Raw genomic sequence first — 23,627 nt, forward strand, 5'->3', positions numbered from 1 at the left:
AATTTGCCTATATTCCTGACGCTTGTCTCACAATTGATGAAGAATGAATGCAAGATATAATTGAAAACAGTGAAGAAATGATCCCTTCAAGGAATCGAGAGGCGAATAATATATTCACAACATCCCTCGAGTCTTCATGATTAACTGAAGTAATAACACTACGATTTTAAAATATAATCTAATCCTTTTAATCTGTAAATTTGTCACTGCTATTAAAATAGCTTGACTTTGTTTAAAACGTCGCAGCCACAGGGCCTTTTAAGTTCAGCGTGTATGTTGCCAACATGCTAATTTGTCTAGAAATTCAGAACTTGAACGTTTTCAGACCCTACGCCTTTTTATTATTTCACTGCCCGCCCTGTGAGTGGTGGTAAATGCAGGAAGCACGCGAGATGCATTTTAAATTTATACCCGCCACTCGGGATTTACGAACAATTTCACTCGGAACAGTGAGTTCTCTCAGCGTTCATTCACAAGGAACTGTCGGAACTCGTTAAAGTTGAGGTTTCTCTCTGCTCCTCGGGAAATATCTCAGTACTCCTCCCCGGACGGACCCAGTGTCAGTGCCGATCGCCGCTCAAAGTGCGGCCGCCGACCAGCAGGTGCCGCTGTGCGCCGCTGACGAAGGTTCAGTGCAGGCGGGCGCTCCGCCTTCGCGGCCAAGGAGAATGGCAGAGTCAGGTTAGGGGTCGGTCAACAGTGGAATGCCGTCCTCTTGCTGGGTATGTCCCGGAGGTTAGGTCATGTAAAAGGCCTGGGCCAGAAGTAGGGCGATTGATGGACTTTCTTACGGCCAGCTGGAGGGATAATTTCATCTCTATATCTGTAACAATGCTTCAATTTGATACCAAGGTAAACTTCTCTGGGCTCCCTAACAAATTCTTAATGACTTTTTTAACTGATGTTATAGCCTCTCCCTTGCCTTCTCTGTTGCAATAGCCCCAGATGGTTGGGAAGGAAATAATCAATGAAAATGTCCTTCACAGCAGGTGGCTATTTAGCCCATTATGATAAGTACCGGTACAAAAAGAGGTGCCTAGTCATATCCCAACCTCTGAGTTGTACCAGAAGTTGCACCGCCTTCAAAAACACTTCAAAATATTGCTGAAATGGGTTGTGCCTGTACTGTCTTTCAGGCAATAATGTTCTGAATCTTTATCACTCTCTGAACCCAAGTTAAAAAGCTTTTTCCTCATTTCTTCTTGAAATATATGCCAAGATCCCTCTGTTCCTTCACACCTGCTAACACCTTCCTTCCCTTGTTGTAAAGTCTCAAAGTCAGCATGGTCTCCTTAAGGGAAACCTTGCCTGACAAATCTTTGAAGAACTATTTGAGGGAATAACAGTTGAGGCAGAAAAATGAGAATCAATGGATGTTGTTTACTTGGATTTTCAGAAGGCTTTTGACAAGGTCCTGCACATGAGGTTGCTAAACAAGATGAGACCCCATGGCTTTACAGGAGCCATACTAGCATGGATCAAAGATTGGTTGACTGGATAGAGGCAAAGAGTGGGAATAAAGGGAGTCTTTGCTGGGTTGGCTGTCAGTGACTAATGGTGATGCACAGGGTTCGGTGTTGGCACTGCTTCTTTTCAAGTTATGTTAATGATCTGGATGATGGAATTGATGGCTTTCAGGCCACGTTGGCAGATGATACGAAGATGGGTGGAATGGCAGGTAGCGTTGAAGCATGGAGTCTGCAGAAGGACTTAGATTAGGAGAATGGGCAAATAAGTGGTAGATGGAATATAGTGTAGGGAGGTTATGGTCATGCACTTTGGCAGAAGAAATAAAGGTGTTGACTATTTTTCAGCAGGGCAAAAAAAATTAAAATATCAGAGGTGCAAATGGACTTGGGAGTCCTTCTGCAGGATACCCTAAAGGTAAACTTGCAGGTTAGTCGGTGGTGAGGAAGACAAAAACAATGTCAGCATTCATTTTGAGAGGACTAGAATATAAGAGCAAGGATGTAATGTTGAGGATGTTGAGGCATTAGTCAGTCAGCATTTGGAGTATTTTGAGCAGTTTTGGGTCCCTTATCTAAGAAAAGTTGTGCTGGCAAATATTGAAAGCCTTTGTTAGAGTGGAGAAGATGCTTTCTGTAGGAGTTGGACGAGGACCAGTGGGCACAACCTGAGTAGAAGGACGTCTGTTTAGAATGGAGATGAGGAATTCCTTTTGCCGGAAGGTGGTGAATCTGTGGAATTCATTGCCACAGATGTCTGTGCAGGCCAAGCCACTGGATGTATTTAAAGTTGAGGTTGAAAGGTTTTTGTTTACTCAAGGCATCAAAGGTTATGGGGCGATGGCAGGAGAATGGGTGTGAGAGGTATAATAAGTCAGCCATAATGGAATGACAGAGCAGACTCAAAGGGCCGAATAGCCTAATTCTGCTCCGATGTCTTGTGCTCACCATGTGTATTATCTCACTGTTCTTTGAATGAATTGTTTGCCCACCATCAACCGAACTGTGTGGGATATCTATATCTTACTTAAGCCAAAATCTTTACAATATAGCCAAGTTTTATATCATCCATGGCCACTATATTTATGTCTAAATCGTTAACAAAAACCACTCCCATGTCACAATTAATTGTTTTCCAGATTAGTTCATACAACTTTATTTGGTCATGCTTTTAACAAATGATCCTTTCTCAGATCTTAGTCCAAAGATCCCTGCAAGTTATGGCTCTTGAAATGTTCATCCAGATTTTTTTTTTGAAGTATGTACCCTTGTCACCCTTCAGGCAGCAACCACCACACCCCGTAACTCATTCAGAGAAATAATTTTTTATCAGTGCCCTGATCCTCATTCCAATTAAGACCATGAGGCATAGGAGCAGATTTAGGCCATTCATCTGCTCAGCTATTTCGTCATGGCTGATTTATTATCCCTCTCACCCATGTTCTCCTACCTTGTTCCTGTTATCTTTGCTGCTTTGATTAACCAGGAACCTATGAACCTCCCCTTAAATATACCCAATGACTTGGCCTGCGCAGACGTCTGTGGCAATAAATTTGGCTGATTCACTGTCCTTTGGCTAAAGAAATTTTTTCCTCATCTTCATTCTAAATAGCTATCCCTCTATTCTGAGGCTGTGCCCTCCGGTCCTAGACTCCATCACAGTGGGAAACATCCTCCCCACGTCCACTCTAGGTCAGCCTTTCAATATTCAATAGATTTTACTGAGATCCCCTTTCATTCTTCTAAACTCCAGTGAGTACAGGCCCAGAGCCACAAAATGTTCCTCCTATGTTAACTCTTTTATTCCTGGAATTATTCTCGCAAACCTTCTCTGGACCCTCTCCAATGCCAGCAAATCCTTTCTTAGATAAGGGACCCAAAACTGCTCACAATACTCGAAGTGTGATCTGACCAATGCCAAATAAACTGTTTGCATGACATCAAACAACAGGAATTCTGCAGATGCTGGAAATTCAAGCAACACACATCAAAGTTGCTGGTGAACGCAGCAGGCCAGGCAGCATCTCTAGGAAGAGGTACAGTCGACGTTTCAGGCCGAGACCCTTCGTTGAGTCCTGACGAAGGGTCTCGGCCTGAAATGTTGACTACCTCTTCCTAGAGATGCTGCCTGGCCTGCTGCGTTCACCGGCAACTTTGATGTGTGTTGCTTTGCATGACATCCTTGCATTTGTATTCTAGTCCCCTCGAAATGAATGCTAGCACTGCACTTGCCTTCCTTACCACTGACTCGAGCTGCAAATTAACCTTCAGGAATATTGCATGAGGACTCCCAAGTCCATTTGCACCTCTGATTTACGAATTTTCTCCTCATCTAGTAAATAGTCTATGCTTTTATTCCTTCTACCAAAGTGCATGAACATACACTTCCCTAAATTATATTTCATCTGCCACTTTGCCCATTCTCCCAATTTGTGTAAGCCCTTCTGCAGACCCCCTGCTTCCTCAACACTGACTGCTGTCCCACCTGCCTTCATATTGTCCCCAAAGCCATCAATTCCTTCATCCAAATCATTGACATATAATGCGAAAAAAAGCAGTCCAGCATGCACCCTGTGGAACCAGCAGCCAACCAGAAAAAAGGCTCTTTATTCCCATTTATTACCTTCTGCCAGTCAGTCAATCCTCCTGCAATGCTAGTATCTTTCCAGTAATACCATGGGTTCTTGTCTTGTTCAGCAGCTTCCTGGTGCAGCACCTTGTCAAAGGCCATCTGAAAATCCAAATAAACAACATCCACTGACTTTCTTTTGTCTACCCTGCCTGTTATTTCCTCAAAGAATTCCAACAGATTTGTAAGGAAAGATCTCCACTTCAGGAAAACATGCTGACTTTGGCCTATTTTGCCATGTGCCTTCAAGTACTGCTAAAACTCATCCTTAATAAAAGACTCCCAACATCTTTCCAACCACTGAAGTCACGCTAACTGACCTATAATTTTTTTTCTTCTCCCTCCCTCGCTTCTTAAAGAGTGCATTGACATTTGCAATATTCTAGTCCTCCAGAACCACTCCAGTATCTAGTGATTCTTGAACGATCATTAGGAACAATCATTACTACCGCCACCATGATCTCTTCAGTGCCCTCTTTGAGACCATGGGGTGTAGTCCATCCGGTTCAGGTGACACACCTACCTTCACATTTTTCAGCTTCCCAAGCACCTTCTTACTAATAGCAATGCCACTCACTTCTGCCCCCTAACATTCTCCTGGCATTCAGCTCATGTCTTCTATAGTGAAGACCGTTGCAAAATGCTTATTAACTTTATCCACCACTTCTCTATCCCCCAATACTACCTCTCCAGCGTCATTTTCCAGTGGTCCGATATCCACTATCTTCTCTTTTTAACTCTTTTATATATCTGAAAAAACTTTTGTATCTTCTTTTATGTTATTGGCTAGCTTACCTTCATATTTCATCTGCTCTCTCTGTATGGCTTTTTAGTTGCCTTCTGTTGGTTCTTAAAAGCTTCCCAATCCTCTACCTTCCCTCTAATGTCTGCAATATTATATGTTTTCTCTGGCTGACAAGGGAAGTCAAAGGCTATTTAATCGATAGCATGAGACCAAGGTCATGAGAATTAACTTAATCCTAAAGTCCCTAGATTTTGTCCTGACTGAGGAAAATAAGACACTTTGTTTCCACTGTCCAGGCCTTTCAATTTTTAACATCTTGGTGAAATCATACTTCAGTTAAGTCTTCCCTTACTTTCCTGCTTTCCTTTGTTTTTTTTTCATAACTATAATTCTCCACCCTTGGAAACATCCTTGTAAACTTTCTTTGCACCTTCTCTGTGAACTCGAGTTATCAATCATTGCTTACTTTCCTAAATCTTTTCAAAATCTTGTAATCCATTTTTCTAGTCAGGTTTTTAAAGCTTTCTTTTCAATCTTAATCTATCACTTATGTTTCCATTCAAGTCAATCTCTCACTGCCTTTAATCCTTCCTTGAACAATATGATTGTAAATAATATTTTTGATATGATTTCGTATTCCCTACTGAGGTTGGACTTTGATTCCAGTTTTACCACATAGTCTAAAATTTCCAGGTTTGCCTTTCAATGTTTTTTTTGTCTTTTTTTTCCCTATCATATTTAAATAGCTCTTTCTCATTCACCTCAAAGACCTGTCAAGGCATTCTCTTGACATCTGCAGACCTCCAATTACATTAACTGTAATCTCTCTTTTCTACACATGAATAAACACTGAAACTATTTCAAAGTGCTATGAAATTAAACAATTTTTTTATTTCTGACCTTTTTTAGTGTTAAATGATTGAGGTCACCCCGAGATGTTAAACTTCCCTCTGTTTTGCCCCAGTCTCCAAAGAGCATATCTATGCTACAGTATTTTTTCTGAACAGTAGGCTACATGGCCTCATTAAGTTATAATCTTTTGAAGTAACTGACTCACTATAATTTTGCGTGATGATATCGTAACAGCTAACTCCAGAACGAAAGGCAGTGCCTGGCAAATTTGTGTAAGCATCAATCATCAGGCATTGCCTCTCTAGGCACCCCGTGTGATTTGAATTGGGCAGCCTGAAGCTTTGCCAACCAATCAACCCTTGAGTAATACGTTGTGAGAATTGGTTTTAGGTACAGCTGACTGACTGGAAACAGTACTTCAAGGAAAAGGGCTGCAAAGCCCAAGGTCATGGGAATGTGCATACCTTTTGTTTGGTGTTTGGTGGATTTCCAAATGGTTCTGAGTGTGTAGGCTCTTTGCTTTTCTTAATAACATTATAAAGATAAGCTACAGCCGTAGTCTCACAACCAATTACGGATAGACTTTTTAAAAGGTAGGTGAGGGGAGTTGATGGTGGAATGGTTTTGGCTGTTGAGATACTTCCATCCCACAACCACCACCACTCCAGGGCAGCTCCCATATAACCTGCACACGGACAACACTCGTCTTGAGCACAAAGCTGATGCAAAATTTGTGTTCATGAATGGGTCTGGAACTACTCACTATAAATCACTCAAAGTTTGCTGCACCATTACAGTGCAGTGCAAGTTACAACAAGTGACAACACTGGGAGGACTGGAGAAAGCAAAGCAGTAGGAAAATGTGTCTGATGAGGAAGAATCGATTGAAATGATACAAAATAAAAGTAGGATGTAATCAGTTGTGAAACACTGACTTTTTTTAGAATGCATGGATAATACTAACATAGGATACAATAGAAATGTACAGTATTGAAACAATTGCACAGATTTTGTGGGCCAAAGATTGTATCAAGCAGTCATTTTTGCATTTATCCTGCTAGAACCTATTTTATTCACAGCATATTCTGAGCAGCTATGCCGATCTTTCACTTGTGTACAGACAAGGGGCAATTTTCAGTGGCCAATTAATCTACCAACCCACACATGTTTGGGATGTGGAAAGACATTGGAGCACCAAAAGAAAACTGGTGGGAAACAACCTCCACACGGACAACACCAGAGGTCAGGATTGATCCCCAGGAGCTGGAGTTGTGAGGGAACAGATTCACTATTTGTTCCAATTAGCTTTAAAACTTTATCACAAAATGTAATAAAGGTGATTAATGCAACAACTTCTTCGCAATCATCAGTTAATTGTCAATTAATAGTTTAATTATTAAAAGCAATAGTGTATTTATTGAAAGGTTTACTGCCTACTCCAGTGGTTTCACCGAAAGTGGAGGAGTACAGCTGTGACTTGTGGCCAGTATGGGCCTGCCTGTAGAATGTTGTGCTTTAGTTGCTGTCAAAGCAATTTGATGCAGCTGGTTTTCTGGCACAAGGGCTGAGTTTTGCTGAGGTTGTAAGCTGAAAACATGAGAAGATATTAAGTACCTGCCCCTGACATGCTTATGAGGTGTGGCACATCATAATTTGTTGGAGGGCAAATTGCAGTGATGCCCAGACAGACTTGTCCAGCCACTTTGAGCTACAGTTTCCTTGCCTGATGTTGGCTTATTGTGGTTTGTTAGAGCTCAATGGGAGTAGTCTTGGTGCTTCAATTTAAACTACAAATATGAGACATCTTCAAAACAAATCTCTCCTGTTGAGCACTCAAGAGATTCTGCAGATGCTGGAAATCCCCAGACAAACGAACTGCCAAGATTCATGAAGGATATCGACCCAAGACATCAGTTCTTTCTTCCTTTCCATAGATGCTGCCTGACCTGCTGAGCTCTTCTAACATTTTGTGTGTGCAATTCTCCATTTTTACAGTTAAGTTGAACAATTTCTTAATGGATTTCCCAGCAGCTTGTGTGAGGCAACCAGCTGTTCTTTCGTTATTGGGGTTCCAAAATCTCAGCCCTCAACAGAGGTAGCATAGAACCACTCCCTGAGGGGAGCTGGTTGACTTTACTACTCCATCTGTTCATCTTTACTTGATCTCAATGTGAACATCGATGTGAATAGCCACAAGTTCAGTAGAGTCCATTCTTGTGCTGGTACTTGGTAGAGATGGAAGAAATTATGTTTTCTCCTCAGAAGATGTCCCACGAGAAGTCCTTTTGAATGGTCTTTTGCTCCCAAGGAAAGTGAGAGCTGATTTGACATTGACAGATAACAATCTTCACAAACTGAGCATTTTATGAAGTGTAGTAAAGTTTTTCTTGCCAGACAACCTGTTCAGATAGGCCTTTCCCATCAAGATTTGAGACATTAGGATGCTGTTGGCATAAAGTGAGCCTTTTATCAGTGGTCAGAAAACTATTGGAGAAAACTAGAGAGAGAAGAATTCATGTACATTTTTAAAGGCAGTGATTGATTAGAGAGGGTCACCTTGGGAAGAAGAAATCCTATTCCCCTTGATTGAATTGTTTTGAGGAGTTAACAAAGGAGATTGATGGAAAAACAGGTAGTACATGTTCATGTGGACTTGAGCAAGATATTTGATGAAGTCTTGCATGATAATCTTGTTCAGAAGGTCAAAATACATTGGATCCAAAGTGAATTGGCTGATTGGATCCAAAATTGGCTGGTGACAGGAGGCAAAGGGTAATGGTGGGAGATGCTTTTCTGATTGGAAGTTTATAACTAGTAGCATATGTAGGGATTGATGTTGGGATCCTCATTTGTAATATATATTGATGACAGGTATGGCCTTCATGTTCCTGCTGATTACAGTTTCAGCCATCTTTCTCGAGGCCATCTGAGTACTTATTCTGGGTTTCTTCCTTCTGTTCATGAGAATGGGAGAACTGTTCTCCCCTTTCACCTGCCCAGGCTACAGGGAATCTGAAAACTTACTTCTGGCTCACTTTAGGGCTAGAATGGTATCATGTTTAAGTTATTAGGCCAATAGTCTGGAGGATTAATAACCATGAGTTAGCTGTCCATTTAAAAGTAAGTTTGGCCCACACTTGCTGGATTTTCAAAGAATGAAATACATACGATTAAATTGTCAGGCCTTGAGAATTGAGATGAGGAGAAATTTCTTTGAGTAGAATGCTCAGTTTTTAAGTATTTCTGAACTGTGAAGTAATAAATTTTGCATGAGGGAATCAGAAGATATGGGATTCAGGCAGGAAACATAATGAGGTATGGAATAAACATAAGGTTGTTCAGAATCAGAAACGGGTTTATCACCGGCACGTGACGTGAAATATGTTAATTTAGCAGCAGCAGTTCAATGCAATATATAATCTAGCAGAGAGAGAGAGAAAATAATAATAATAAATAAAATAAAACATAATAAACAAGTATATCAATTACATATATTGAATAGATTATTAAAAATGTGCAAAGACAGAAATACTGTATATTAAAAAAGTGAGGTTGTGTCCAAAGCTTCAAAGTCCATTTAGGAATCGGATGGCAGAGGGGAAGAGGTTGTTCCTGAATTGCTGAGTGTGTGTCTTCAGGCTTCTGTATCTCCTACCTGATGGTAACAGTAAGAAAAGAGCATGCCCTGGGTGCTGGAGGTCTTTAATAATGGACGCTGCCTTTCTGAGACACTGCTCCCTAAAGATGTCTTGGGTACTTTGTAGGCTAGTGCCCCAGATGGAGCTGACTAGATTTACAACCTTCTGCAGTTTCTTTCTGTCCTGTGCAGTAGCCCCTCCATACCAGACAGTGATGCAACTTGTCAGAATGCTCTCCACGGTCCAACTATAGAAGTGTTTGAGTGTATTTGTTGACATGCCAAATTGCTTTAAAATCCAATAAAGTATATCCGCTGTTTTACCGCCTTTATGACTACATCAATATGTTGGGACCAGGTTAGATCCTCAGAGATCTTGACACCCAGGAACTTGAAGCTGCTCACTTTCTCCACTTCTGATCCCTCAATGAGGATTGGTATGTGTTCCTTCGTCTTACCCTTCCTGAAGTCCACAATCAGCTGTTTCGTCTTACTGACGTTGAGTGCCAGGTTGTTGCTGTGGCACCATTCAACTAGTTGGCATATCTCACTCCTGTACACCTTCTTGTCACCACCTGAGATTCTACCAACAATGGGCTGTATTGTTAGCAAATTTGTAGATGGTATTTGAGCTATGCCTAGTCACACAGTCATGTGCATACAGAGAGTAGAACAATGGGCTAAGCACACCCTCTGAGGTACGCCAGTGTTGATCGTCAGTGAGAGGATATGTTATCACCAATTCGCACAGACTCTGGTCTTCTGGTTAGGAGGTCAAGGATCCAATTACAGAGGGAGGTACAGAGGCCCAGGTTCTGCAACTTCTCAATCAGGATTGTGGGAACGATGGTATTAAATGCTGAGCTATAGTCGATGAACAGCATCCTGATGTAGGTGTTTGTGTTGTCTAGGTGGTCTAAAGCCGTGTGAAGAGCCATGGAGATTGCATCTGCCGTTGACCTATTGTGACAATAGGCAAATTGCAATGGGTCCAGGTCCTTGCTGAGGCAGGAGTTCAGTCTAATCATGACCAACCTCTCAAAGCCCTTCATCACTGTCGATGTGAGTGCTACCGGGTGATAGTCGTTAAGGCAGTCCACATTATTCTTCTTTGGCACTGACGTAATTGTTGCCTTTTTAAAGCAAGTGGGAACTTCTGCCCATAGCAGTGAGAGGTTGAAAATGTCCTTGAATGCTCCGCCAGTTGGTTGGCACAGGTTTTCAGAGCCATACCAGGTACTCCATCGGGACCTTGCCTTGCGAGGGTTCACTCTCTTTAAAGACAGCCTAACATCGGCTTCTGAGACAGAGATCACAGGGTCATCAGGAGCAGCAGGAATCTTCACAGCTGTAGTTGTATTCGTCCAGAACAAGACATACAAAATGTTGAGGTACTCAGCAGGTCAGGTAACATTTATGGAGGTGGATAAACAGTTGAGGTTTCAAGCCAAGATTCTTCCTGAGGACTTTGAAAGGAAGGGGAAAAGCCAGAATAAGAAGGTGGGGGAAGGGAAGGAGTACATGCTGGCAAATGAGAGGTGAAACTGGGAGAGGGGAGATGAAGTGATAAGCTGGGAGGTGATAAGTGAAAGAGGTAAAGGACTGAAGGTGGAATCTGACAGGATTCCTATTGAGAGGAACATGATCAGCCATATTCTTATTGAAAGGCCAAATAGTCTACTGTGTTTACTCATTATGATCTTCTATTCTTATCTTGCACTTCAGGATGGCAATACTATCAGGAAAGTGATACTTTCCCTTTTAAGTGCTGGATTCCTGTTCTAAATTGCTCTGTCAAAGCCAGTCGAAACTACATATGAAAAATGGATAACTCTTTCATTCTGTTGACAGCAGATGGGAAATCCACCACTGGAAATCACGAGGCCCAGAAATTAAAACACCTTGGGCCTGAAGTGTTTGCATTCCATCCTTCAATCTGCACAAAGCGTATGCAGCTTGAAGCTGATATCTTTTGATATCCAAGAGAGCACTGCTCTCACATAACTCAATATTTAAATCACAGAATATGAAAATAACGATGCAGTGATGGGGTGCAACATTTTCTGAATTATCATAAAGTTTGTTTATCAGTTTTATTTTTTTAAAAGAAATTATTTAAAATAGGTAATCAGCATAATTTTCTCACTAACTAAAATTTGTGCGGGTAGGCTAAATTGACTTTGAATGACCTATAACAAATGCAAATGGAAAAAGCAGTCATATTTCACAGAGTGTAGTATGAAGACATTAGAAGGCTATAGTGCAGCTGGTTGGGTCAGATGACATCATAAAAAGTGAGAATGAAGCTAAAGCAATTTATAATCATCATCTGTCTGTAACTGTGCCAGCAATTTTGCTGTCACCGGCTAGCTGCTGTTTTGCACACATTGTTTCAAGTTTAATCTTGTTTGACTAACTTGTATTAAGTTTGTGCACACTCAAAAATTAACGCCAACAACAAGTGCTGTGTAATGAAAATGTGGTATCTTAGCACAAACAAAAACATGTTATAGGCATTGTCATAGAGCAGTAATGTGATACAACATCGCCTGACTGGTGCTTGGCTTTTACAAGTGTTTTTTAAAGTACATTATTACTTAGTTACATAACTTCTCTGGTATGCATCTCCTTGCTCACTGCTGCTCTGAGATAAGTGTAAACATTTGTCAGTTTGACTTATTTGGTGCGTTCTTAATCCCAGGATTTCAAAAACATTGTGTTCACATGTTTTCGGGTCAAGTAAATAGAAAAAGTTTCTAAATATAACTTTTATCAGGGGCATGTTAAAATGATCACGCCTAGTGACTGGGTGGTAGAGTGTATTTGCATACTGTCCTTTTTGCCTTTGAATTCAGACCATACTATGGGATTAAATTGTAATGAAACTGGAAGGCCTCAATTCATGTCTTTGTGAGTACTTAGTAGAAGAAAATAGAAGAAACATCCTAATTTGACAACAAATTGACAACAGAGATATTAATTGAATTTCTTATGGATCCCATTTCGAAGTTTAGCTGGTGTGAAACCTGGAAATGATCAGCATGAGAATCACTGAATGACAGAGTTGTATAGCTCAGAAACAGGCCTTTTAATCCACCAGATCCACGCCAACATTCTTATGCCCATCGATACTTATCCCCTTTTCCCACTTTAGTTCTATTTCCTTCTATGTTCTGTGTTTTCCAGCACCTATTTAATGCCTGTTAACAGGGCAACTGTATCAGATTAATCAACCACTCTCTTTAAAAACAAACATTCCCCTCAAATTTTCCTCTTACCTTAAACCCATGGCCTTTTGTTTTAAATACCAACCCCTACCTTGGGAAAACAATTCTGATTACATACTCTATCTGTTTCTCCTATAATTTTATATACCTCTGTCAGGACACCTGTCTGCCTCCTTCACTTCAGGGAAAAAGCAAGTTCAGACTTTTCAATGTGTCCTTATAACAAATGTCTTCAAATCCCAGGCAGCGCCTTGGCGAATCTGCTCTGTGCCCTTTCAGTGCATCCTTCGTATAGTGTGACCTAACCAGGGTTTTGTAAAGTTGCAACATAATATCCTCAACATTATATTGTGTGCCGCCTTCCACCTAAGAAGGCATGCCATTTGCCATCTTCATCATCCTCTTTATCCTTGTTTCCATTTTCAGGGAGTTATTGACCTGAACCATAACCTACCTTTTACTGTATTTGTCGTATCTCTACTGTATTTCCCAAACATTATCTTGCACTTGTGTCATCTGCAAACCTATTAATCATTACAACTACATTGACCCAAGCCATTAATATGTACCATAAACGGCGTAGATCCCAACACTGACCTCTATGGTACACCACTAGTCACAGATTTGCAATCAGCAAAGCACATTTTCACTGGTTCTCTCTCTTTCCTACCACCAAGCCAATTTTGGATCCAATTGGCCAGTTGCCTTTGATTCCCAAGTGCTTGAACCTTTTGGACTAGCCTACCATACAGGACTTTGTCAAATGCTTTATCGAAGTCCATTTGGTGAGGCAGGTCATGCAGCACCTTTGCGAGGAAAGAAATTATCAATGTTTCAGGTCAAAGCTCTGAATCAAGACTCAGTCCAAAACACTGATAATTTCTTTCTTCCCACAGATGCCGCATGACCTTCTGGTTTCCTGCAGCACGTTGCTGCTCCAGGTTTCAGCATCTGAACTCTCATGTAACTCAATTATCCCTCTCTGCCTAGTTTCACTTCCCTTGGTAAGAGCTTTGTTAGTCCAGAATCAGATTTATTTTTACTAACTTAGATTACATGAAGTTGTCGTTCTGCAGTAGCCGTACAGTGTAAAGGCATTAAAGTTATAATAATAAAATTAAATAATAGTGCATAAATAAATATTGATTTATTGATTGATTGAGATGCAGCACAGAATAGGCCTTTCCGACCCATCAACCCTGGATTTAGCCCTAGCCTGATCATGGGACAACTTACAATGTCCAATTAACCTACCAATCAGTACGTCTTTGCACTGTGGGAGAAAGCTGGAGCACCCGGAGGAAACCCACGCAGTTATGGGGAGAACATGTAATCTCCTTACAGGCAGCGGCAGGAATTGAACCTGGGTTGCCTGTGCTGTAAAGCATTGTGCTATCTACTACGCTACCGTGCTGCACTAATGTGGTGGTTCATGGGTTCGTGGACTGTTTGGAACTCAAGGGAAAGGGTAATTACAGAACCAAAACTGGAAAAATACAAGGAAATCTTGATCAAACTGTATTGTGCTTTGGTTATGATACCAAGAGAACTGATTTCTATTCTGGTTACCAGGGCACGAGTGATATTTAAGCTTGGAGAAAGCAACCTTTTGAGGTTGATATGTAATTTTGATTTATGTGGAAGGAATGAAAAAAAACCAGCAGAGTCGAACAAAATTGAAATTAATAAAGGGAAAATTTGTGTCTGATACCAGGAAATCCTTCTTCATTCCTGAATAAAAGAAGTATCTTTGGAAACATACACTTAATAACAGTTTTAGCTGCATGAAAATTCTGGTAGATGAACTGAGATGGGTCAAATGTCTTCCTTAATCCAAAATGTAATTATACAAAACAGCTTAGAATGGGATAGAGTCCGAAATTATAAAGCAAAACAATTAAAGACAAAACCGCTTTTGAAATAAAAGTGTGTCCGCTCTGCCAGACAGTTTCAATTAAAGACATGGAACAATGACCTGATAAATTATTTTCTGTTCATAACTTTCAATAACTCCTTAGAAGCTGACGTGTTGAACCTCAATACAATTTTCCTGGGTAAAGCCTCCCAGGTTCATTTTAACCCTGGCTTTAGATCAACCAAACTATCAGAAATACTATATCTAATTTCTCCAGTGGATTGTACATCTGTGTATTTTGGATGACATAAGGTTTCTTTTTGTCAAGCTACATTTCTTCAAGGTAGACAATAATGTTCAGTTCTTTGTCCTTTCATTTTGGTTTAATGTGTGGGACATATCTTACTACCAAATCATGGTAAGCTATAAACTTGAGTCCAATATGAACCATTTATGTTTTTAGAAGAACCAAATCAAGAACTAGTCCCATTCACAAATAGCATCTCGTCAAAATCAAACCCAAAATGTCCATCCAATGCATTGAGCAATCAATGAACCCAAAGGAAAGGGAATTGCAGAACATGCTGTTTAATTGAATTATCAAGTATGGAATCAATGTTGTCTAATTTCCCACAAAGAATATTTGCTTCGATTGGTGTTGAAAAATACTTGCTTCCTGTCACTGAACTATTCATTATGTAGCTATTCATCTATTCCTCAGACATCTCAATTCATTGGAGAATGAATATTGGATGAAGCTGGCTTATTGCGCATAAGACAGAAAACCATAATGAGACTATGTAGCACTCAGATAGTAACTACAGTAAGTAACCAAGATGGCAAATATAAACAACACCCATGTTACAAGCTGGCTGGAAACCTGAATCCAATTTTGAAAATATGAAGAAGGGTGGCTGCCACCTTGTTTGAAGGTCATATTAGACCATAAGACATAGGAGCAGAATTAGGACATCTGGCCCATTTTGTCTGCTCTGCCATTCAACTATGGCTGATACTTTTTTTTTTTTTACCCCTCCTCAAACCCTACTCCTCGGTCTTCTCCCCATAACCTTTGATGCCATATCCAATCAAGAACTTATCAATCTCTACCTTAAGTCGACCTGTCGACCCAATGACCTGGCCTCCACAGCTGCCTGTGGTAACAAATTCCACTAATTCACCACACTCTAGCTAAAGAAATTTCTCCACATCTCTGTTTTAAATGGATACGCTTCTAACCTGAGTCTGTGCCCTCTTGTGCTAGACTCCCCCACCATGGAAAATATCCTTTCCACATCTTGGCCTTTCAACATGCAGAAGTTTTCAATGAGATCCCCCATCATCCTTCTTAATTTCAGTGAGTATAGACCCAAAGCCGTCAAAGGTTCCTTGTATGATAAACCTTTCATTCCTGGAATCATCCTTGTGATCATCCTCTGAACCCTTTCCAATGCCAGCACATCTTTTCTTAGATGAGGAGTCCAAAACTGTTCAGCCGCACTCAGGTTGGAGGAACAACACCTTATATTCCGTCTGGGTAGCCTCCAACTTGATGGCATGAACATTGACTTCTCTAACTTCCGCTAATGCCCCACCTCCCCCTCGTACCCCATCCGTTACTTATTTATATACACACATTCTTTCTCTCTCTCTCTCCTTTTTCTCCCTCTGTCCCTCTGACTATAACACTTGCCCATCCTCTGGGTTTTCCCCCCCTCCCCCTTTTCCTTCTCCCTGGGCCTCCTGTCCCATGATCCTCTCATATCCCTTTTGCCAATCACCTGTCCAGCTCTTGGCTCCATCCCTCCCCCTCCTGTCTTCTCCTATCATTTTGGATCTTCCTCTCCCCCTCCCACTTTCTAATCTCTTACTAGCTCTTCCTGACAAAGGGTTTCGGCCCGAAACGTCGACTGTACCTCTTCCTAGAGATGCTGCCTGGCCTGCTGCGTTCACCAGTAACTTTGATGTTTGTTGCTTGAATTTCCAGCATCTGCAGAGTTCCTCGTGTTTACACAACACTTAAGGTGAGGCCTCACCAGTGTCTGACCAAGCCTCAGCATCACATCCCTGCTCTTGTATTCTAGACCTCTTGAAATGAATGCAAACACTGCATTTGCCTTCCTCACCACTGACTCAACTTGCAAGTTAATCTTTAGGGTGTTCTGCACAAGGAATGTCAAGTCCTTTTGCATCTCAGATTTCTGGATTTTCTGCCCGTTTAGAAAATAGTCTGCACATTTATTTCTACTACTAAAGTGCATGACCATGCATTTTCCAACATTATTTCATTTGCCACTTTCTCGCTTATTCTTCTAATCTGTCTAAATCCTTCTGTAGCCTATCTGTTTCCTCAGCACTACCTGCTCCTCCTTCAAACTTCGTATCATCTGCAAACTTGACAACAAAGTCATCTATTCCATCATCCACAAACACGAGAAAGTCTGTAGATGCTGGAAATCCAAGCAGTACACACAAATGCTGGGGGAACTCACCAGGCCAGGCAGCATCTATGGAAAAGAGTACAGTTGGTGTTTTAGGCCTTGACCCTTCGGCGGGACCCTCATATCCTTCAACATCTGGCACAGTGCTCATGTCTTCCACAGTGAAGAATGTTGCAAAATACTCATTTAGTTCACCTGCCATCTCCTTGTACCCCATTATTATTTCTCTGGCCTCATTTTCTAGACTTCCAAAATCCACTCTCATCTCTCTTTTATTTTTTTTACATACTTGAAAAATCTTTTACTATACACTTTCATATTGTTTGTTAGACTGCTTTCATATTTCATCTTTTCCCTCCTAATGATTCTTTTAGTTGCTCTCTGTAGGTTTTTTTATGCTTCCCAATCCTCTATCCCCCCACTAATTTTTGTTGTATGCCCTCTCTTTTGCTTTTGAATTATCTTTGACTTCCCTTGTCAGTCACGGTTGTACTATTTTGTCGTTTGAGTATTTCTTTGTTTTTGGAATACATCTATCCTGCACTTTCCTCATTTTTCCCAGAAACTTATACCATTGCTGCTCTGTTGTTATCCCTGCCACAATATCCTTCCAATTTACTTTGCCCAACTCCTCTCTCATTCCACTGTAATTTTCTTTACTCCACTGAAATACTGCTACGTCAGACTTTACTTTCTTCCAATCAAATTTCAATCATATTGTGATCACTGCCTCCTAAAGGTTATTTTACCTTAAGCTTCCTAATTGCCTCCAGTTCATTACTTAACCTCCAATCCAGTATACTGATCCCCTAGTAGGCTCAATGACAAACCACTCTAAAAAGCCATCTTGTAGGCATTCAACAAACTCACTCTCTTGAGATCTATTACCAGCCTGATTCTCCCAATCGACCTGCATGTTGAAATCTTCCATGACTATCATAACATTGCCCTTTTGACAAGCCTTTTCTATTTCCCGTCGTAATCTGTGGTCCACATCCCAGCTACTGCTGGAAGGCCTGAGTATAACTGTCATCAGGGTCCTTTTGCCCTTGCAGTTTCTCAACTCAACTCACAAGGATTCAACATCTTCTAATCCTATGTCATATCTTTCCACTGACTTTATGTCATTCTTTACCAGCAAAGCCACGCCACCCCCTCTGCCTACCTTCCTATCCCTCCAATACAACATGTAACCTTGGACATTCAGCTCCCAACTACATCCATCCTTCAGCCACGATTCAGTGATGGCCACAGCATCATACCTGACAACCTGTTACCGTGCAACAAGATCATCCACCTTATTTCTTATACTCCATGCCTTGAGATATAACACTTCGTGTACTGTATTTGCTTCTCTTTTTGATTCTGCATCCCTAGTGCACTGATACTCACCCTGCTGGCTGCAATTTGTCCTATCATCTGTCCTCCCTTCCTGACCATCTGACTGCACGCTATCATTGCTTGTTTTTAGCATCCATCCTATCCTGAGTCCTATATTGCCCTAGCTGAGCATGAAATATGTAAATATAGTTGCTTCACAATATTTTGCCTATAGTTTTCAAACACACATTGATTATATGAAAGGGAACTTTTAAAGGTGTAACCTGCTTAGAGTTAGTAATTTACAAAGTTTACATATTTTGTGCAAATATGCCCATCAGAACAGTTATTGTTATTTTACTTTCTTGAAGTTGCAATGCATTATATTTACTTTTCTAAAAATGGCTGAATGTCTATAGAAATGAATCAACTTCCGTTAATACTCAGCACTGGCATCTCTTTATTTCATTGGGACATCACTCATCAGATCATTCTCAATGGAAAATGCTATTTACCAACAATAGTGAAAATCATTGAGGCAATGTCTTATTCAGATTTTTGGCATGAACTGCTTAGAATTAAATTATTGTACATGTTTACTGGAGAAAAATCAAAATGACTATCAAATTCAGTTGTGGACAAATTAGTTGCGAAGATTCTTCAGGTCTGGGTTTATGAGCATTTGGATTCTTTAAGGATGTGACAAAGAACATTGAAGGTAGAATAGTGGATGTGGTGTATATGGATGTTAGTAAGGTATTTGATAATGTTCCCCATAATAGACTAATTCAGAAACTCAGGAGCCAGGGAAACTTGGCTATGTGGATTCTCACAAGGCATCAGGGCCTGATGGTGTACCTGGTAGGGCACTGAAAACCTGTGCAAACGAACTGGTGGGAGTGTTCAAGGACATCTTCAACCTCTTACTGCTGTGTTCAGAAGTTCTCATCTACTTCAAAAGAGTGACAATCATACCAGTGCCTGAGAAGAGCAGGTGAGCTGTTTTAATGACTATCACCCAGTTGTTCTCACATCTAGTGTGCTTTGAGAGGTTAGTCATGGCTAGAATCATCTTCTGTCCAAGCAAGGACATGGACCTGTTGCAATTCACTGATCCCCACAATAGGTCTGCAGCGGATGCAATTTCACTGGCTTGCCACTCAATCTTGGATCATCTGGAAAAAAGCAATACCTACATCAGGCTGCTGTTTATTGACCACAGCTCAGCCTTTAACAGTATTATACACTCAGTACAAATCAACAAGCTCAAAAGCCTGGGCCTCTATAACTCCTTCCGCAACTGGTTCCTTGATTTCCTCATCAGGACATCACAGTAAGTGTGGATGAGAAATAACATTCCCTCTCTGCTGAAAGTCAACACTGGCACACCTCAAGGATGCATGCTTAGCCCACTGCTCTACTCCGTCTACACCCATGACTGTGCAGCTAAGTTCAGCTCAAATGCCGATGACATAACTATTGGCAGAATTTCAGAGTGTGATGAGGCATACGAGTGAGAAAGATCAGCTGGATGAGTGGTGTCACAACAACAGCCTTGCACTAAATGTCAGTAAGACCAAGGAATTGATTGTGGATTTCAGGAAGGGGAGGTGAAGGGAAAACATCAAGGATTCAGCAGTATAAAGGGTGAGCAGTTTCATGTTCAAGGGTGTCAACATCTCTGAAAATCTGATGTGGGCCCAACATATTGATGCAATTACAAAGAAGGCACAACATTAGGGGTTTGATGTAACTTGATATCTCACCAGAGACTAGTAAATTCCTACAGATGTACCATAGGGAGCATTCTAACTGGTTGCCCCGTGGTCTGGTATGGAGGGGCCACTTGTCAAGATTGGAAAAAGCTGCAGAAATCTGCAAACTCAGTCACCTCCATCACTAGCTTCCCCAGCGTTGAGGACATCTTCAATAGGTGTTGCCTTGAAAAAGACGGCATCCATCATTAAAAAAAACCCTTTACCCAGGATTTGCCCTTTTTTCATTGCTACCATCAAGGAGCAGGTACAGAAGCCTGAAGACATGCACACAATGTTTTAGGAACAGCTTCCTCCCCTCTGCCATTAGATTTCTGAATGGACGATGGACCTTTGTGCACTACCTCACTACTTTTTCTTTTTTTTTTGCCCTTTTTTGCACTACTTGTTTAATTTTTTTATATACAGTGGATTCCAGTCAATTGGGCCATCGGTTAATTGGGCAGCTGCTTATTTGGGACAACTCTGGAAGAACAAAAACTCATTGAGAAAATAGCTCGGATTCCCTTCATTTATTTGCAACACTATGCCACTGAATTGGGACAGGAAACCATTGCCGAACATTTTCTAACTAAAATCAGTCACAAGCACTTGTGTGGTCACTGTTACACCATGGTTAGAACAAACTGTCTTTAAATAGCGTTAGTTGTGTGTGCTTGTGTTATGTTATCCATTTAGGCCAACAGATGCCAATTCAAAAAGCAGCGATTTTGATATTATATTTTTTTTAATTTGTTTTTTAAAAATTACAGACCTTTGTCAAAATGTCACAAAAAGTTTTGACACTGGCTGAAAAAGAATACCCTAGGTATCTGCGATGATTTTGTTCATTTACAATGAATCAAATGAACATGGCTGCATACACTGGATGAATTCCTTCATTGACAACTATTATGAACTATTACACAGTTTTATAGCACTGTGGTAGTATTGGTAATGTTTTCAATTGTTCCGCATTTCACTTAAATACATAATTTGTTACTCAGTTAAACGGTAGTTTGTCTTTTTTTATATACCTTTCTAACTATTTCCATGAAATTTCGGCCTAATGGGGCCAAGTTAGGACAAAATGTACTGGTCTTGATGTATCCCAGTTAACCAGTATCCACTGTATACGTTGCCTTGAAAAAGTATTCAGCCCAACAACTATTTTCACATGTTACCATCTCATTTTCTAAATTTAAAATATATTGAAGTCGGATTTTGAGCTAATCTACAAAGTATTGTGAATCACATCAAATCAAAAGAAAAATTCCAAAGCCTGTCAACAATTTACTAAAAATTAAAAACCAAAATTGTCATTCTGAAAAATCATTCATTCCTTTTGTAATTACTACACTAATTTTCCTCGGGTGCAATTAACTTACCAACTCACCCAATTTGTTGATGCAAAAAATTGGAGGATCATCTGTTTCCAATGAATTCATAAGACTAAATGTCCCCCATTTCTGTAAGTTCCAACTGTATGGTAGATTTTCAACAGATCAAATCAAAATGAAACCAAAAGAGCATTCAGGGCATGTCAGGAAAATGATAATAGAGAAGCTCAAATCTGGGGAAGGGTACAACGCTCAGAGCTCAGTGCAGTCCATCGTGGAAAAGATATGAAACCACAGCCACACTGCCCAGTTCAGCTTGCCCCTTTAAGCTTAGTCGACTGCCAGAGAAGAATGGCACTTGTAAGAGAGGCTACTGTGACACCAACAATCATTCTGAGTGAGCTGCAGAAGTTGGTGGCTGCAACTGGAGATGAGGTTCGTGACTCTGCAATCTCTTAACACCTTGCACAAAAAGGGTATTTATGCAAGAGTGGCAAGGAAGAAGCCCTGGCCTTGACCATAAAGACTCTGCAAAGCTTCAAAGAGATAAAAGATGTGGAAGGAGGTCTTGTGGTTGGATGAAACTAAAGTGGAACCATTTGGCCTTAACACTAATTGTTACATGTGGTGTAAATCTAATACTGTGCATCAGCCAGGTAACACCATCCCTACTGTGACTTATGCTGGAGGTAGCATCATGCTATTGGGATGTTCTTCAGCAACAGGGACTGGAAATCTGGTCAGGATTGATGGAAAGATAGATACTTCTAAATACAGAGAGATCCTGGATAAAAACCCGCTAGCCTCTGCTAGAAACCTTAAACTGGAGAGGAAGCTGTTCTTTTAGCAGGATAATGGCCAAAAGCACACCACCAGAGCAACAATAGGGTGGCTTCAAATGAAGAAAGTTGATGTCCTTGAGTGGCCCAGTCAGAGTCCTGGCCTTAAAGTGATCAGACATCTCTGCCAAGACCTAAAGATTGCTGTCCACCGCCGTTTCCCAACTAAACTGGCACAGTTTGAGCAACTTAACAAGGAGGAATGGGCAATTCATGCGTCCTCATAATGTACAAAGCTAATAGAGCCTTATCCAAAAGATCTACTGAGTGTAATAGCTGCGAGGGGTGGAGTACTGAGCAAAAGGGGATGAATAATTTTGAACTTCTGACATTTCAGTCTTTGAATTTGTAGTTTTTCATGTTTTACAATTTTTCCTGTTTTTTTGGGCTCCACTGTGGAGGGAAAAAGGAGCATGTGAATCACAAATAAATATTCTCAGTTAAATTGATCAAAATCCCTGGTTGTAATACTCATTTATGTGAACGAAGAGTTGGGTACTGAATACTTTTTCAAGGCACTGTTTATTTTCTTATAGTAATTTATAGGATTTCATTATTATGTATTGCACATTGATGTTAAACCTGATTTGATTCTGATAGAAGGCAGAGAGTGTATTCTACCTGCAGGTTGGTGACCAACTGTGTTCCATAGGGATCTGTTCGGTGACCCCTGCTTTTTGTGATTTTTATAAATGACTTAAGATGAAGAAGTGGAAGAGTGGATTAGTAAGTTTACAGATAACATGGAGGTTGGTCAAGTTGTGGATGATGTGTAAGGCTTTGGTAGGTTATAAAGGGACATTGACAGGATGCCAAGCTGGGCTGAGAAGTGACAGATAGAGTGATTCGCTTCGGAAGATTGAATTTGAACGCAGAATACATGGCAGGATACATGGATTAATGGCAGGATTCTTAGCAGTGTGGAGGAACAGAGAGATCTTGGAGTCCACGTCCACAGATCCCTCACATTTGTTGTGCAAGTTGATGGGGTTGTTAAGACAGCATATGATATAATGGCTTTCATTAGTCAGTTGGATTGAGTTCAAAAGCCTTGAGGTAATGTTCCAGTTCTGTAAAAGCCTAGTTAGACCACACTTTGAATATTGTGTTCAATTCTGATCACCTCATTATAGGAAAGATGTGGAAACTTTAGAGAGGGTGCAGAGGAGATTTACCAGGATGTTGCCCAGATATGAGAGAATGTCTTATGAGGAAAGGTTGAATGAGCAAGGGGATTTCTCTTTTTATAGAAGGAGGATGAGAGGTGACTTGACATTGGTGTACAAGATGACAATGGGTAGAGATCAAGTAGATAGCGAGATATTTTTTCCCAGGGCTAAAATGGCTAATGTGAAGGGGCATAATTTAAAGGTGATAAGAGGAACGTATGGGGGGATGTCAGAGGCAAGTTTTTCCACAGAGGGTGCTGAGTGCATGGAACACCCTGTCGGGTGGTGGTAGAGGCTGGTACATTAATGACACTTCAGAAACTCTTAGATTGACATATGGAGGGCTGTGTAAC

The 23,627-nt window shown here is 40.7% G+C and overlaps 1 long non-coding RNA gene across 1 annotated transcript in view; it reads left to right on the forward strand.

Moving 5' to 3' along the window:
• The first annotated feature begins 668 nt into the window (after positions 1-668).
• LOC140202167 (uncharacterized) overlaps positions 669-23,627 on the forward strand; it is a 32,301-nt gene continuing 9,342 nt past the window's right edge. Inside the window, exon 1 of the long non-coding RNA XR_011887015.1 lies at positions 669-852. This is a non-coding gene — a long non-coding RNA (uncharacterized lncRNA). The remainder of the gene's footprint in view (positions 853-23,627) is intronic.

This window comes from Mobula birostris, chromosome 8 (assembly GCF_030028105.1).
Source record: "Mobula birostris isolate sMobBir1 chromosome 8, sMobBir1.hap1, whole genome shotgun sequence".
Taxonomy (NCBI): domain Eukaryota; kingdom Metazoa; phylum Chordata; class Chondrichthyes; order Myliobatiformes; family Myliobatidae; genus Mobula; species Mobula birostris.